The following is a 14,093-nucleotide window of genomic DNA, read 5'->3' on the forward strand; positions in this document are numbered from 1 at the left end:
GACCCAAGCAGATCTCATGACTAAATATTAATATGTTACCCTAAGTGTGAAAAGTTAAATTTATGCTTTATTATTACCAAAGCCACACTGTAAATTTCTCCTTTTTCAGTTTCTTTTGGTCACAAAAATATCTTCCAAGATTTCTATGCAATAATGGTGTTTATAATGGTAAAAAAAGAATCCAAGTCAGATACTAAGTAAAACTAGTTAGTGAGAACTTGCCAAGAGAGATTTTTAATGACAAGGGACAATGGAAGAGTCTCTTCCTTTGATAGCCTGTTTTAAAGAGCATTCTTAGAGAAAAATCAGAGTTTGGAGAGACCCTGTTCATAGACGAGAATTTTTCATTTTTCTTTTAAAAAATCACTTAGCAAGCAGATTTTAAGTAATGTGAGCCTCTTTGAAGATTTCATACCATTTCTATAAATGTACAATGGCTTAGTTCCGAAGTGAGTACCGTATATATCTCAATACATATAATAAATCTCTCAAACTACAAAGGGGAAATAGTCATGAAGCAGCAATGAAGTAAAAATCTTTTTAGTTTGATTTCAGTACAGAAATTTGAAATCTGTTTAGTTGAAAATAGAGCTTCCTATTTCTCCCAAGTATTTTTCAAGCTTATTTGCTTACTTTAAAAGAATCTTTTAATTTTTGGAAAAAAAATATATTTAGCCTAACTTTGAACCTCTGAATGAGTTACAAAAAATAAGTGCAGAATGGAAAAGTTGCTTTTGTCCAGAGAGCTGAGTTTTGAACGCAGCCAAGGTATTATCATTCTGGGGCTTATTCTCAGAGGGTTATGGAAGAGCGGAGTTTGTGTTTCTTCCCCTGTTGAGCTTGGGGCCTTCTGGGTTACTTGGAGCCTGAACGCTTCTTGATTTATTTCTTGTTGGCAACATTATCATTGCTTTTTGATGTATGTAGGATATGGATCAGTGGGCTTTATGTTATTTGACTCTTAATGGAAATAAAGTTTGGGAAAAGAGGTAAGTCCTCCCCCAGTGCCCTGCAACAAGGTATATGGCCACCAGAGCCTCGATGTTCACTTTCCTTTAATAGTACTCAAGACACTTCAGCAGTATTTATCGGTACTGAGACCTGGACCCGCAATCTGAAACTATAGTTGAACATCTTCCTGGGCTTGGACTACATAGTTTCTGGAGAAAAAACTAATGTAGTCCATCAATATCTACTAAAACCAAGAATGAGGAGAGATAAATAATTATTCTCACCATTCCTTCTGTTTGGATATTTTTTTTTTTTTTTGAGGGAGGGCTAGGAAGAGGAACATTTTCATTGTCTTAATGCAAGATAGATTGTGTGAAGCGTATTTAGTTTCTTCTCCAGAAACTATGTAGAGTCACTATGCTGAAAGAGTCTAATTTGCTGTCTCTACTAGTTCAGAGTATTTGGGGACAGAAGTCTGTAAATCCTCTTGGAAATTTTCTAGAAAATAAATTTCTATGCCCTTCTTCAGTAACAATCACTTGTAATTCCCCCCATACTTATCATTTTGTCACATTATTTCTATTAGCTATCTGTTAAGAGAAATTATAAATATAATGAGACAAAATTCATTTTGAAAGTCAGTGATGGTAAAACTAAAGGGTAAAACCACATATAATTTGTATGTGTCTTTACAGATCATAGAGGCCTATCTATCAAATTGCAGGATTTATTTTGTTCCAGATTTATTCTTTTTATGGATCTTTTAAATTTCACTGAATTTTGTGATCTAGCCTTAAATCATGATTCCTAAAATACATCTTCAGGTAAATATCTTGGTAGAATATTTTTTAGTATGAATTGTAGAACATCAGAAAGAACATAGCTTTGACTTTTTCATTCTGTCGGTGATTGGTGACTTTGAATAGATCACAGAAACTAGATGTGCATCTCTCCATCTATAAAGTGGATACAACCATGCTAATTTTCCTCCATTGCCTATACAAACTCAAATGAAAAGAAGTCGTGTTTTCAGAAGAAAATGGTATTTAAAATGTTAGGTTGGTGGTAGTAAAATTAAGGTGACATTTTACATCAAAACTGGGCAAATTGAATGAAAGTTTCTCTTATACTTTGTTCTCTATTTTGTTTTGTCCTGAATAAGATTTCTGAGTTAATAGATGAAAGGGTCGTTTGGGGGAAGTTAGAGTTCTCAGACCTTGCATTTGTAAGGTTCTTTGGCTGAAACCTGACCCTAGAGTCTTACCAATTCTGCGTGGACAGCTAAGGTTTTGCTAGGTGGTTTGAGACCATGGACCAATCTTTGAAGCAGTCAGGTGGTGAAAAATTTCTAACAAAAGAAAAGGACTTTATCTTATATGAGAGAGTATCAGCCCTTCTGTAATTCATTTAGAGAAAGAAGCCCACACTATAAAGAACAGGTTCCCTGTTTTTGCTACTAATGGAAATTGTCCCTCTTGACTAGAGCAATGCAGAGAGCAGTGGCTGTCAGCTCCAGCTCCACATCACTGCGGGAGCTTAAAAAAAAAATCCCCATGACCAGGCCCCACTCCAGACCAAGAAATCGGGCTTCCTGGGGATGGCCCAGGCATCAGCATTCCTTAAAGCTCCTCAGCATATGTTATTGTGCTTCTGAGGATGAGAACCACTGATCTAGAGACTGCAGTAGAGAATAACTTGGCAAAAGGCTTACACAACAGAAACATTTTTTAACATCCATTACTTTGTCCTTATTTGTGTTATCTTACTTTTCCAAAAGGGGACCTGTAATTTGAAGACAAACAAAAAATACAGTAGGAAAGAAGTGCTGAAAATCTTGTCAGCTAGCCATGGTCTTCTCTGGGACAATCCTAACTTTGCTGCACCACTGTGAAGGAAGGGATGCTTCCCTCTTTCCTCCCAGCCTATTTATTATGCTATTAAAGAAACATAAAAATGAACATAAGGTTCATCTGAACCATCTTAGATACTGCTGAATTTCTTATAGACACAAAATGATAAAAATAGTCTTCCCAACTTGAACATGAGCCTACTTGATGATTATAGGTCTTCAGAAATTGGTGTTTTCTCTATTCTGTCTGAAATGATAAAAAGAAAAGGACCCCCAGACCTCAAAACATTCAACAAAATTATTTGTATATACACACCAGTGAAAACCCATTCAGAAGCTATCAGTTATAGAATCAATATGCTCAATTTCATTGTGTGCTACAAAAAAGATTGACCTGGGAGATAGAAATGGATTCTGGACTTGAGCTGGCCTTAGCTATAGAAATGGATTCTGGACTTGAGTTGGCCTTAGCTATAGAAATGGATTCTGGACTTGAGTTGGCCCTAGCTATAGAAATGGATTCTGGACTTGAGTTGGCCCTAGCTATAGAAATGGATTCTGGACTTGAGTTGGCCCTAGCTATAGAAATGGATTCTGGACTTGAGTTGGCCCTAGCTATAGAAATGGATTCTGGACTTGAGTTGGCCTTAGCTATAGAAATGGATTCTGGACTTGAGTTGGTCTTAGCTATAGAAATGGATTCTGGACTTGAGTTGGCCTTAGCTATAGAAATGGATTCTGGACTTGAGTTGGCCTTAGCTAGCTGGGACCTTAAAACTTTCCTAACATTCATTCAACTTTCATTTCTTCACTTAAGAGGGCATCTATGACTCTGGCAAGCCAGATACCTAATCTGTTACTTCTGCAATCCTTATCTACTTCTCAAATGAACCCTGCTGTAGAGACAAGTTTCAATTAGCTATAGACTTGCTTTAGAAATATTCCAACCACAGGTCATAATTTTTGCTGGGTGAGTAGAAAAGAATGTTGATGTCATTTACTATCAATTGCATTTGTCCCCTTTTATGAGGAAGGTAATGCAGACATTGGATTAAATTTCAAGGCTGTCTTAAAAAGACACATTACACAGAGAACTGGGAAATATTCTTTTCACTGATTGTATTACAGATAGTAATGTTTAACATGGCACATAAATCAGCAAAGTAAATGAGCAAGAGTCTGATATATTTTTAAAAGGAACTTTGTAATATACTTGTATGTTTGACGTATAGTTGGTGCTCAACAAATGTTTGTTAAATGGTGAATGAATTTGAAAGATTAAAAAGCAATTTCTTAGTCTCAAATGCTAACTTGAAGAGGTTCTAAAGATCAAAGTTTTCTGATCATAAAATATGTTTTTTGTTTAAATCAGCTTTTCTTAAACGGTTAAAATTTGAGTAGAGTAAAATTGAAAAAACTCATTATTGGACAGGAATGGCAATTTTGAATTAGATAGTGCTTGAGCTACTATACTTATGTAATGATTTTGAAAAGTTTAAAATAGTTACACAAGCTTTGAAATATCTTTAATCTGTTTTATTAAAATCATAATCTCAAATCCCAGCACTTTGGGAGGCCGAGACAGGTGGATCACAAGGTCAGGAGATCGAGACCATCCTGGCTAACATAGTGAAACCCTGTCTCTACTAAAAAATACAAAAAACTAGCGGGGTGAGGTGGCGGGCGCCTGTAGTTCCAGCTACTCGGGAGGCTGAGGGAGGAGAATGGTGTAAACCTGGGAGGCGGAGCTTGCAGTGAGCTGAGATCCGGCCACTGCAGTCCAGCCTGGGCGACAGATCGAGACTTCGTCTCAAAAAAAACAAAAAACAAAAAACAAAAAACAAAAAAAACATAATCTCAATGAACAACTCAAAGTTAAATTTTTCTTACGGGGTGTATATCTAGTATTCTTATGGTTATATCAGTGATGATAAACTTTGTGGCTATGAAGCACAGTTTTGATTGAAGTGAAAGTCACATTAATATTCTGATATGACCACTTCTTTGAATTAATGCGTTCTAAAAGAAATTAATTTGGTCAAATGAGTATTTAGTTCCTCTAGATTAAGTAATTACAAATTGAGGAACCATTTGGGAATAGGAAGAATTAGGAAGCTTTTTGTTTTCCTAGCTCCTCTTATTTAAAATTAAAAGTAAAGAAGATAATTATATTTAAGTGCATTCTGCCTTCAGTAATGGTAGAGAAAGTAGCTCTGATTGACCCTTCTGCTGAGTACAATTTGAAAACAAGCCAACAAATGAAGCACATCTTTCTGCTTAAAGATCCCAGAGAGCTAACAAGATAGTGACGATCCCAAGGCCAGGATCTAGAGATGGGGCAAGGCTCGGAGAGATGATCCTGTAGCTGGGGCTTCTTTTCTTCTTTTCCTGGTAATAGAGTCTGAGAGGTCAAGTGGGTGTGTAACGGTTTTTTTGGGGGCGGACAGAGTCACTCTGTTGCCCAGGCTGGAGTGCAGTGGCGTGATCTCGGTTCACTGCAACCTCTGTGCCTCCAGAGTTCAGGAGATTCTCTTGTCTCAGCCTCCCTAGTAGCTGGGATTATGGGATTACAGGTGTGCACCACCATGCCTGGCTAAGTTTTCTATTTTTAGTAGAGATGGGGTTTTGCTATATTGGCCAGGCTGGTCTCGAACTCCTGACCTCAAATGATCTGCCTGCCTTGGCCTCCAAAGGGCTGAGATTACAGGCAGTGTGTAATGGTTTTGATGCCCTTTGAAGCTAAAGCAACAGGGATTGGTGTCCAGGGCCCACCAAAGTTGAGAAAGAGTTCTAGTAGTTCTTTTCCCCAGTTTGGGTTGGAACCACAAAGGGTTGCACTCTAGAAGCATGGAAAGGCAAATGAGAAGTTGATCCTTGCAGGTGATCCCCAGGCACCAGCTAAGGAAAATTAAATCTCTCCTAGAGAAACATAGTATCATCATTTAAGGCCTTAAGTTACTTCTACAAGGAATTTTGTAAATACAATATTCAGGGCATACTAAAAAAAAAAAAAAAATCTAGATAGGAGGCATAAGTGAAAGCTGACAAAGATAGCACAATGAAAATAGATTCACAAAGGCTCCAGACGTTGACATGATCAGATATAGAATTTTAAATAAATGTACTTTGGTGAAGATGGCAAAGAATGAGATTGAGAATTTCTTCAGATGTGGAAACTATAAATAAAAAATCAAACAGAAAATCTGGTAGAGAAAATTTAATGACAGAAATAGGAAAATCTCAGTAGTCGGGTTTAAGAGCAGATTGACACAACTGATGAGGGAATTAGGAACAGGCTGATGGGTTAAAGAAAATATCCAGAAGGAAATACGGAGGTACAAAAAGGATGGAAAATGAGAATGGGGTGAAAACCATGAGGACGAAGTGAAAAGCTCTACCTTATGAGTAGTTATAGTTGCATAAAAAGAGGAGAAGGGGTGGAAGCAAAATCTGAATAAATTAGAGATAAGAATTTCCCATAACTAACGAAATTCATCAAGCCACAAGAAGCCCTATAAATCCAAAACAAGATAAATATAAATAAAATCATTTAGGTATATCATGACAATATTACCAAAAACCAAAGTTTAAAAATAAAATGCCAGGTTAAAAAAAAGATTGCCTTTGAAGAAGCAACAATTTAATTCACAATTGACGGGAATGGTGGAAACCAGAAGACAATGGGATCATATTTTGAAGTGCTGAAAAAGAAAACTGCCAACCTTAAATTCTAAGCCTAATGAAAATATTTTCCTTTAACGAGGGTAAAGACCTTTCAAGCAAGCACTAACTTTAGAAAACTTGTCATTAGCAGACTCACACAAATGAAAATTCTAAAGGTTATTCTTTAGAAAGAAGGAAAATTATTCTAGATAGAAGATTTTCCTTCTGTCTAAAGAACACCCAAATGGCTATATTGCACAGCAAAAACTGAAAGCCTTTCCTCTAAGATCTGGAACAAGACAAGGATGCCCATTTTCACCACTGTTATTCAACATAGTACTGGAAGTCCTAGCTAGAGCAATCAGACAAGAGAAAAAAATAAAGGGAATCCAATCTTGAAAGGAAGAAGTGAAATTATTCCTGTTGGCAGACGATATGATCTTATATTTGAAAAAACTAAAAAAATACATCCCAAAACTATTAGAACTAATAAATAAATTCAGTAAAGTTGCAGGATACAAAAATCAACGTACAAAAAACCAGTAGCATTTCTATATGCTGACAGCAAACAGTCTGAAAACAAAATCAAGAAAGTAATCCCATTTACAATAGCTACAAATAAAAATGAAATAACTAGGAATAAACTTAACCAAAGAAGTAAAAGATGTCTACAATGAAACCTATGAAACCCTGATGCAAGAAATTGAAGAGGACACAAAAAAAGGAAGTATATTCCATGTTCATGGATTGGAAGAAGCAGTATTTTAAAAATGTCCAAGCTACAAAGTAATCTACAGATTCAATGCGGTCCCTATCAAAATACCGATGACATTCTTCACAGAAATAGAAAAAAAAAAATCCTAAAATGTATACGAAACCACAAAAGACCCAGAATAGCCAAAGCTATCCTGAGAAAAAGAACAACACTGGAGGAATCACATCTGACTTCATATTATACTGATCTAGTGTAACCCAAAGGGCACAGTAGTGGCATAAACACAGACACAGCTCCAGAGATCTTTTCTTACCTCCCGGTCTGGGACCAGATCCGGGTCTCCAGGTGCAGTCCCGTCCCCGCCTTCGGGGGACGGGGCGGGGTGGGGGCGGGGAAGGCCGGGCGGAGGGCGCACCTGGTACCTGGAGATGCGGGTCCCGCCGGGGGCCTGGGTCGTTCTCACCGCAGATCCCTTTCCTCAGGGTCTGTCACCGCTGGAAGAGGCTGGTGGACGACGGTGGCTGTGGTGACACGTCGACCTTACGCTCTACACGGTGCGATTTAAAGTCATGTGGCACCTGCTTGGCAGGTACATGGCATTCTGCCTCCATTCCCTGCAGATGGGCGGCTACCTGTTCTCTGGCTCCAGGCCCCCCAGTTGTCTCCTCTCTTGATGAGATCTCTGGGCCAGAAGTGCCCCAACCTGAAGCTCCTCTGCCTGCACGCAGCCGACCTGAGCACGGTGCCCATCACCAGCCTGCCCAGCGCCCTGAGAACCCTGGAGCTGCACAGCTGCGAGATCTCCATGGTCTAGCTCCTCAGGCAGCCGAATCCCACTGTGCTGCCCCTGCTCGAATGCATCATGCTGAACTGCGTCCCTGCCTTCAGCGACGAGCACCAGCAGAGCCTGTCAGGCTTCCAGGCCCTGCGCTCTCTGGTGGGGCTGCACCTACCGCGTAAGGGAGCAGTGGCTGGACGCCCCTGCAGGGGCTTGAGGTGCTGGGCTGTACCCTCTCTGCGACAGCACCCTGCTGGCCATCAGCTGCTACCCCTGAGACATGCGCAAGATCAGGCTGATCTTAAGGGGCCTCTCTGCCCCTGGCGTGGCTGTCCTGGAGGGAATGTCAGCTCTTGGAGAGTCTGTGCCGGCAGGGTCTCCTCATCACCCTGGAAATGCCCTTCTCCACGGAAATTCTCTCCTCCTGCCTCACCAAGTCCAAGTTCCGAGTCCTTGAGCTGCAGTGGCTGGGGTGGGAGAGTCAGGAGGCCAAGAGGACCCTGGGTAAGGGTCTGCTTCACTGTAGGGTCATCGTCAGGGCTTGTCCCAAAGAGTCCATGGACTGGTGGGTGTGACCGCCTCATCTATCCCTGGGACCCATCCCACCTTTTATTGTTGAGCCCCGGACCCTCTGAGCAGCACTTTGAAGAGGGCAGATAATCAGGCTTGAGGGAACTGAAAGCCCCAAGTAGAGAGAACGAGGCCTAGGGACCCCCAGACCATTGGAATCATTGTTTACCAGCTGTGTGGCATTGGTCATGAGTTAGCCTCTTGGAAGCCTAGTTCCTACAAGTGGAAACAAGAAAGACCACAGCTACCTCCTGCTACATTGCAAAGCCTTGCTCTAAAAGCTCCCAACCTCCAGAAGGTGCTCAATGAAGACTCATCTTCAGGGTTGTCCTCAGGAACAGGGCGATGCATAAGGGTCATCTGCAAGAGACAGGGCAACTGTGACTTGCAGTTTGATGATCAAAATGCTCATAAAGCTTCTCAATTGTATTTTCTGTATTTTCTATCCTGCATTTTCCATGTTTTTCAAGACATATATTATTTTGCTATTAAGGAAAAAAATCATAAAAAAACCAGACTCATACACCAATGGAACAGAATAGAGATCCCGGAAATAAATCCATACATCTACAGTGAACTCATTTTCAACAAAGGTGCCAAGAACATGTATTGGAGAAAGGACAGTTTCTTCGATAAATGGTGCTGGGAAAACTGTATATCCATATGCAGAAGAATGAAATCAGACCACTCTCTCTCACCATATATAAAAATCAAATAAAAATGTATTAAAGACTTAAATCTAAGACCTAAAATCATGAAACTACTAAAAGAAAACATGGAGAAAATTCTCCAGGACACTGGTCTGGGCAAATATTTCCACAAGCACAGGTAACCAGAGAAGAAATGGATAAGTGGGATCACATCAAGTTAAAAAGCTTCCACACAGCAAAGGAAACAATCAACAAAGCAAAGAGACAACTAAGAGAATGGGAGAAAATATTTGCAAAGCATCCACCTGACAAGGGATGAATAACCAGAATACATAAGGAGCTCAACCCAATAAGAAAAAATCCGATAACCTGATTTAAAAATTGGCAAAAGATCTGAATAGATATTTCTCAAAAGCAGACATACAAATGGCAAACAGGCATGTGAAAAAGTGCTCAACAGCACTGATCATCAGAGAAATGCAAATCAAAACTACAAAGAGATATTTCACCCCAGTTAAAATGGTTTTTAATGAAAAGACGGAATAACAAATACTGCTGAGGATGTAGAGAAAAGGGAACCCTTGTACACTGTTGGTGGGAATGTAAATTGGTACAGCCACTATGGAGAACAGTATGGAGGTTCCTCAAAAAACTAAAAATAGAACTACCATATGATCCAGCACTCCCAATGTTAGGCATATACCCAAAAGAAAGGAAATCAGTATGTCAAAGAGATATCTACACTCCCATGTTGCAGCATTGTTCACAATAGCCAAGATTTGGAAGCAACCTAAGTGTCTATCAACAGATGAATGCATAAAGAAAATGCAATACTTGTACACAATGGAGTACTGTTCAGCCATAAAAAAGAATGAGACCCTGTCGTTTGTAACAATGTGGATGGAACTGGAGGAGATTAAGTGAAATAAGCCAGGCACAGAAGGACAACCTTTGCATGTTCTCACTCATTGGTGGGAGCTAAAAATTAAAACAATTGAATTCATGGAGATAGAGAGTGGAATGATTGTTAGCAGAGGCTGGGAGAAGTGTGGGGGTTGGGAAGAAGTGTAGGGGGGATAATGGGTACAAAAATATAGTTAGATAGAATGAATATGATCTAGTATTTGTTACCACAACAGAGTGACTACAGTCAACAATAATTTATTGTACATTTAAAAATAACTAAAAGAGTATAATTGGAATGTTTGTAACACAAAGAAATGATACATGCTTGAAGTGATGAATACCTCATTTATCATAATGTGATTATTACACATTGTATGTCTGTATCAAAATATCTCACATACCCCATAAATATACACACCTATTATGTACCCATGTAAATTAAAAATAAAGAATACCCAGATGAAGGTTTGGAGATAAAGAGAAGAATGAAGATCAAAAGAAGAAAAAGGAAAACATATGGGTAAATTTAAATAAATATTAATTGAATACAATAGTAATAATAATATCTTGTGGGGCTTTAATAAACAAATAAAAATATATAAAATATATAAAAAAGCCATGTACATTTTTAAGGGCAGATATATGGAGTTAAAGTATTCTAAAGTCTTATCTATCAGAGGGTAAAAGCAGAAATTAGTATTAAATTTTGTTAAGCCAAAGGATGCATATTGCTATCAAAAGACACAACTAGAAGGACACAAAACTTCTAAATGAATAGAAGAAAAGCTGGAATAATAGAATTTTTCAAATGAATTTGGAAAGTGGAAAAGAAGAGAAAAAGAACCATGGAACAGGTAGGTTCAGCGAAAATTATTGAGTAAGATTCCAGACTTAAAATTTAAAATAATCAGTCATTACATTAAATCTAAAAGAATCAGTCATCACATCAAATGTAAATGAACTAAAATTGTCAATTGTGTAATAATTTAAACCCAAATAGATGGTATTTTCAAGAAACACATCTGTCTTAATCCATTTAGTGTTGTATAACAGAATACTTGTAGCTGGGCAATTTATAAAGAAAAGAGGTTTGTTTGGCTCATGATTCTGATGGCTGGAAGGTTCAAGATTGAGCAGCTGCATCTGCTGAGTGGCTCAGGCTGCTTCAAGTCATGGCAGAAAGTGGAAAGGAAGCAGGCACATGCAAAGAGATCACACAGTGAGAGGGAAAGCAAGAAAAGCAAGAGAGAGAGAAACCGAGGAAGGCAGACCCTAGCAACCTGCTCTCTCAGGAACTTATTCATTACTGAGAGGGTAAGAACTCACCACCGTTGGAGGGCATTAATCTATTCATGAGGAATCTACACCTGTAACTTGAATACCTCCCAGTAGGCCCCACCTACCAACACTGCCACATTTGAGTTCAAATTTCAACATGAGTTTTGTTGAGGACAAACCATATTCAAGCCATAGCAATATCGAAAACAAGGATACAGAAAAGTTGAAAGTAAAAGATGATAGTGTTCGATGTACTAGGAAGTAATCTTAATTTTGCATGTAATAACCTAGTCTCAAAATATATATAGTAAAAATTGAGAGAAACTAAAAGTAATAGAATAACAAGTGGTTGGAGATCTCTCAGTAATTGATAGAACAAGCAGAAAAACAATTGTCAAGGTATGGAAATTTTGAATAACACTATTAGTAAACTTGACTTACATGTCATATAGAATACTGCAGTGAACACCTGTAGAATTCTTTTTGAACACACATGGAAAATTTTTTAAAAAATTGAATATGGGTCTTAAAGCAAATTTCAAATATTTGAAATTAAACAGAATACATCCTCTGATCATAATACAAACTTGAAAGGTACCTAGATAATTAATTAGAGAAGCATTACTACAAAATCCCCCATGTATTTGGAAATTAAGGATTATAGTTCTGAAGAATCCATGAAACAAAGAAGAAATCACAGTGAACAATAGAAAATATTTTGAACTCAGTGAAACTGTGACATATCAAAAATGATAGCATGCAACTAAAGTAATCCTAAGAAGGGAATTTATGGCCTAATATATTAGAAAAGAAGAGAATTTGAGTAATAATCTAACTTGTATCCCAAGAAGGTGGAAAAAAAAAGCAAATTATACCCAGAGAAGGAAAAAAAAAAAAAAAAAAAAAAAAAGAGAGCAGAAATCTGTGAAATAAAAATACGTACAATAGATAAAAATCAGTAAATCAGAAATTAATAAAATTAATAAAATCTTTAGCAATGCAGACCAAGAAGAAAATATGTAAGGCAAAGATAACCAATGCCAAGAATGGAAAAGGAGACATTATCAAAAATTATCTCAACAGATGTAGAGTAAGCATTTGATGAAAGTAAGCATTTATTCATGATAAAATTTCTGGGTGAACTAGGAATAGACAGACACTTCCTCAGTCTAATGAAGGGTAACTACAAAAAAGCCCACAGCAAAGATTATACTTTCCCTTTGAGTTTGAGGACAAGACAGAAGTCTGTTATCACCACTTTCATTCAAAATATTATTGGGGGTGGGGTCCAAGCCAAAAAAGTGAAAGGTATAAGAAATAAGGCTGGGCACTGTGGCTCACTCCTGTAATCCCAGCACTTTAGGAGGCCGAGGAGGGCGGATCGTGAGGTCAGGAGTTCGAGTCCAGCCTGGCCATCATAGTGAAACCCCGTCTTTACTAAAAAAAAATACAAAAAGTTAGCCGGCTGTGGTGGTGGGTGCCTGTAATCCCAGCTACTTGGGAGACTAAGGCAGGAGAAATCGCTTGAGCCCGGGAGGCGGAGGTTGCTGTGAGTCGAGATCACGACATTGCACTCCAGCTGTGAATTCGGCTATGAATCTGTCTGGCCCTGAACTTCTTTTGGTTGTTCGGCTATTAATTATTGCCTAAATTTCAGAACCTGTTATTGGTCTACTCAGAGATTCAACTTCTTCCTGTTATAGTCTTGGGAGGGTGTATGTGTCCAGGAATTTATCCATTTCTTCTAGATTTTCTAGTTTATTTGCATAGAGGTTTTTATAGTATTCTCTGATGGTAGTTTGTATTTCTGTGGGATCGGTGGTGATATCCCCTTTATCATTTTTTATTGCGTCTATTTTAATCTTCTCTCTTTTCTTCTTTATTAGTCTTGCTAGCGGTCTATTTTACTGATCTTTCCAAAAAAACAGCTCCTGGATTCATTGATATTTTGAAGGGTTTTTTTGTGTCTCAATCTCCTTCAGTTCTGCTCCGATCTTAGTTATATCTTGCCTTCTCAGCATTTGAGTTATTAGCATTTGGTCAGTCTTACTTCCTTTCTTACCCCCTCCTGCCTCCCACAATACATTCTTTTGAAGTAAAATTAGATATTGTATCATTTTATCTGTAAAAACTTCAGCAGAAATCTTTGTTAAGCATAAGTATAATACAGTGATCACATTTAAAGAAATTGAGACTACTTCTCAAAATTATCAAACATATAGAATGTTTTTGAATTTCTCCTCTTATTTTATTTGTTAAGAAAATGGTTGCGCAGTTTTGGTTTTCCTCCATGATGTGGTTTAATATGTTCCTCCACCCTCTCCATTACCTGTAAAATGGTCATAGATCTAGAAGAGACTTGATGAGATATGGCATTTATTTATTTATTTATTTATTTATTTATTTATTTATTTTGCAAGAATGCTTCATAGGTGGCGTAGACATTCTATGGCATCCCAGAGAAGGCAAAGAACCTGAGCTTCTATTTTTCATGACATTAAGATTTATCAGGCAGTTTGTCATCAACTTTTCTCCTGCTGGTTTTTAGCAGGCATTGATAATGACTGCTCAGATCTATTACTTCATTAGGGGTTGCTAAATGGTGATATTCTAATTCTATCATCTTACTTATTTATTGGGTAGAATTCTTCTCCTAAAGATTTTTCCAGTATCAACTACTGATCCCATGATGTATAATTCCTGCAGAAAAGCTGTGATAAATCCTTGATACTT

At 38.0% G+C, this 14,093-nt stretch overlaps 1 pseudogene; it reads left to right on the forward strand.

Moving 5' to 3' along the window:
• Positions 1-3,207: 3,207 nt before the first annotated feature.
• Positions 3,208-8,531, forward strand: LOC100424524 (F-box/LRR-repeat protein 12-like; annotated as a pseudogene).
• The last annotated feature ends 5,562 nt before the right edge of the window (positions 8,532-14,093 follow it).

The sequence above is a fragment of the Macaca mulatta genome, chromosome 13, assembly GCF_049350105.2.
Source record: "Macaca mulatta isolate MMU2019108-1 chromosome 13, T2T-MMU8v2.0, whole genome shotgun sequence".
NCBI lineage: Eukaryota > Metazoa > Chordata > Mammalia > Primates > Cercopithecidae > Macaca > Macaca mulatta.